Source organism: Brassica oleracea, chromosome C5 (genome assembly GCF_000695525.1).
Source record: "Brassica oleracea var. oleracea cultivar TO1000 chromosome C5, BOL, whole genome shotgun sequence".
In the NCBI taxonomy this organism is placed as follows: domain Eukaryota; kingdom Viridiplantae; phylum Streptophyta; class Magnoliopsida; order Brassicales; family Brassicaceae; genus Brassica; species Brassica oleracea.
Window position 1 is genome coordinate 11,164,168 of NC_027752.1, and position 4,407 is coordinate 11,168,574.

The following is a 4,407-nucleotide window of genomic DNA, read 5'->3' on the forward strand; positions in this document are numbered from 1 at the left end:
TTTAGATGCATCACTAACTTCGAATTGTTGGCTTTTTTTCCTTCAAAATGTTTTTTCATTCTGTGGTAACTAAAAGCAAATCAACCAATGTTGGAAGCTTAAAAGTTGTGAAATAATAGAAACTCGAAGAGATGAGAACGATTTTCAAAACTTATTTCTGAAACGTTAAGTTGTGAAAGAGTACATAAAACTTTCTATCAATGAAAGAAAATTTCAGTAGAAAAGAGAGATGACAATACAAAACCCAAGAGATTACAATACTTAACTTTTTTTTCAGAGACTCAATCTCCTTAGGAACCGAGATCAGGAAGGGTGTTCTACATGTTGTAAGGCATCAAAACTGTTGAAACCATCGGAAGCAATTGAGATGATCATCCCTGGAATCTGGTTGTGCCAGTGAAGTTCCTTCAAGTCCTTGTCCCTGATTTTCTTGGAAAAAAAAACTGCAAGGTTTTCAGACAAACAAACATTAATGAAATATAACTGTGCTTAAAAGGTTCAACTAAGATGTTACCTGGTGAAAGAAAGGAAGCTAAGAAGGCATGTCTTGAGGCGTTTTAATTTGCTCAGTTGTTCCTTGGTATATGCTTTGAACTCCGCTTTCTCTTCTTCATCCTTCTCTAAGGATAAATCCCATATCCTGCATATACGATAGATAAGCCAAAAACCATTAGTCAGTTTCTATTGTTTCCGGATTAGCTGTGTTTTCTGTATAAGCTTTTTTTTTACCTGGTGAAAGAAAGGAAGCTAAGAAGGCAAGTCTTGAGGCGTTTTAACTTGCTCAGTTGTTCCTTGGTATATGCTTTGAACTCTGCTTTCGCTTCTTCATCCTTCTCTAAGGATAAATCCCATATCCTGCATATACGATAGATAAGCCAAAAACCATTAGACAGTTTCTATTGTTTCCGGATTAGCTGTGTTTTCTGTATAAGCTTTGTGACTTACGTGAGCTGCTTATTGCCAGAAGAGGCTGCAAGAGTTGAGGACGTTGTAGAATCATATTAAGTTACTGATATGGAATTATAAAGCCTACAGTCTTCAACGTACCTTGGCAGAAGAACCTGTTCGATGAGATGACATTCACATCTTTTTGTGCCTTGAAAGCTAATGCATGCGACTTCCCAACTCGGACATCCCAAACTGCAACAGTCATCCACAAAAGGCAATGCAAAAACGTTGGCTTCAGCTGGACTCCACTGGAAATAGAGTAAATAATATTCAGTTGAAAACAAACATTAACAGTAGATACACAATTTAGCTGTAAAAGTGCCAGCTTTACTTGTAAATCTTATACATTTGCAGTGCGTCCGGAGAGCGGAATATGGTCAACAGTCTATGCACCAGAAACTGGCTCCCACAAATGGATCACACTCGTGCAGTCCCCTAACTGGTGGATAAAAATAAACACATCGACTGTGTTGAAAAGCATGTAATTGTGAATGAATCACTCGTGCAGTCACTGAGTTTTATCCCTGATAAAAAAAAATTATAGGTGAAAAGAATGAGGTTTATTTCAGCCAATAAGAAAACTCAGATGATTCACGAAAGACTCAAATAACTCACCAAAAATTTCAAACTCCTTTAACAATGGTGATACAGTTGAACTTGTTGCAAACAACCTGTAGAATAGTAACTTCTTGTCTGTCCTATTTCAGGATCCGCAAGCATTTGAGAAACATATAATCGGAGAAATAGGTTATATGAAAGACGAATAAAATCGAAAAAGATAAAACGCAAATATGTAATCCATTCAAAAGTGTGGTGACGCGTTAAACCTTCCAGAAAAAGGAGGAGAAAGTTTACACAAAATTACGTACTTATTTCTTAAATTTCCCCACAAATGCATTTTCACTTCCTCCTTCTTCGATGTCTCTCCTAACGATTTGAAAACCCAGTGATTAGAATTTCAGATAAAAGAATGTCCAGGAAAATTTAAAACATTACAGATGCAAAGTCTTGATTCCTCCAATGGACTCAACGGCTCGCTTCTTCCATCTCATATCTGCCACAACTCAACTCAAATCCGGTTGGTAAAGCTCGCAGTGAACTGCGTACGGCTCGAGCATCACTATCTCGTCATGAAAATCTCAATTGTGATATCCTAGTGGATTTGTTTCATCTGAAAAAACTTGATTCTTTTAGAGATTCAAGAGAAATACCTCGCTCGATAGTTGAGTCATGAGATTCGTAATTTCTCCAGACTTTCTAGAGGTTTTAACCGAATCGCTTGACGTCATTCTTTGGATGTTGTAGAATGTGGTAGGACGTCAGATTCGAGAAAGGGGTTTATATAAGAGGAGAAACCAAAGGAGGTGAAACGTTAACATCTCTAATAAAAAAAAAAGAATTAAAGAGGTATTGAATAAGAAGAGTGGGTCCCGATTATTACAGTGAAACAGATATTTGGAACGATGAAGGTGAAACGGAGAAGTCTGTTACAATTGTTAGGACCAATGTGTTGGGCTGAGAGATAGGCTCTATCAAAAATAGGTTGTTTTATCTTTTTGTCTGACCACATTAGTTAGCCCAGTCGAATTATCTATCCACTAAAGAAAGGTGTGAAGTGGCGTTTTTAAACTCTGTGATTGGATGATTTTTCAATCCGACGTGGTATAGCTGAGAGGGCTTCATATTCCCCTTTTAATATTGTTAGATGTTTATACATCATATTATTTTGGCATGGGAAGATCTTTGCTACCTCCAAGAAGGATGTGTTGGCATATGACAGCTCTGTAACTCGTCTACCTGTTTGCTATGAGTCTAGTTTGGAGGACTTTTTGCATACAAGTTCTCTGTGGGTCTTTTTGATTCAACAACAATACTTGCTAAGACAAAAAAAATTTGGGATGTAAAGGAGGATGGTAAGGGATCTTGGATGGAGAAAGCTCTTGAAGTTGAGACCTCTAGTGTATCAGTTCATTCGGTTTGAGGTAAATGATGGTCATGCTGCTTTTATCTGGTTCGATAATTGACTACAAACGAGGAAGCTTATCAACATCACTGGTGCTGTTGGCACTTGTTATCTTGCAGTTGCACGTAACATGCGGGTAAGAGATGCAGTTTTGCCCTCAAATTAGAACATAAGCGGTCATAGAAGTCGCTACTTTCATGCTCTTTACGATCACATTCAGAGTGAACAGGTCCCTCACGACACTCTTGGCAGTGATATTGTGCTCTGGAACCATTTTGATGATACCTATAAATCTTGTTTCTCATCGGCCAGGACTTGGGATCAAATCAGGGCGAGAAAGGCCACTGTTTTTCGGAGTTAGAGTGTATGGTTTTCTTAAGGAAGCCTGCGTTTCTCATTTATAATGTAATTGGCAGTGAAAAATATATTGCCAACAGGTGATAGAATGAGAGTTTGGGGTATTTGTCAAGGTTGTGTCTTATGTAGAGAGAGGGATGAGACACGGGACCATGTTTTCTTCGCTTGTCCTTACTCCTTTATAGTCTGGGACAAGCTTGTGAATCGATTGAGTGCAGATAGGACTTATCCATACTGGATGGCTACGCTGCAGTTTGTAAGTGGTAATTCTTCGAAGCATTGACACGATTCTAATAAAAGTTGGAGGAATTAGAGGAGGCATCAAACTGGTTTTCTGACAGTGAATCAAGTGTTCGGATCATTGATAAGGCGATGCACAACATGATTACTTCTCTTCGATATAAGGCTGACCACAAGTTTGCAGGTTTGCGTCGTGTGTTTGAAGTATCAGCTTCACATAGAAGATTAAAATCATTCTTTTACAGTATTGTATATTTTCTTTTTTAGTCTCTTTTGGTCTTATGTAAATGCCTATGTTTTCTTCATTGATAAATAAATTTCACATTTAATCAAAAACAAAAATTCTCTAGGATGATTCTATAAAAGTTTTAATCACAAATATAATCTTCAATAGTCCAAATGATCAGAAGATAATAGATTCATTAAACGATAAAAAAAACAATTATATTCATAGGGTTAAGTAATTCATATTTCACTACAAGAAAACATATTTTTTACTAGGGCAGCATTCGTTGTAAATTTGTCGTAAACGGGGTGTTACGATGAATTAACGTAGAAAGACGTTTCGTTGTTAAACGTCCGTCGTAACGGAGGTTTCGTCGTAAACGACTCGTTACGTTTACGACAAAATATATTCCTCGTAAAGCGCAGGGAAAGGATTCATCGTAAACGCCACGTAAGACTTCGTCGTAAATCCCACGTAATTATTTCGATGTAAAGCACACGTAAATACTTTCGTTGTAAATCACTCGTAAACATTTCGATGTAAAATCCTCGTAAATATTTCGATGTTAATCACTCGTAAATGTTCGTTGTAAACTCCATGTAATGTTTACGAGGAGTTTACATCGTTACTTATTATATTATTATTAATTAGTATATAATAGATTTTAATTTAT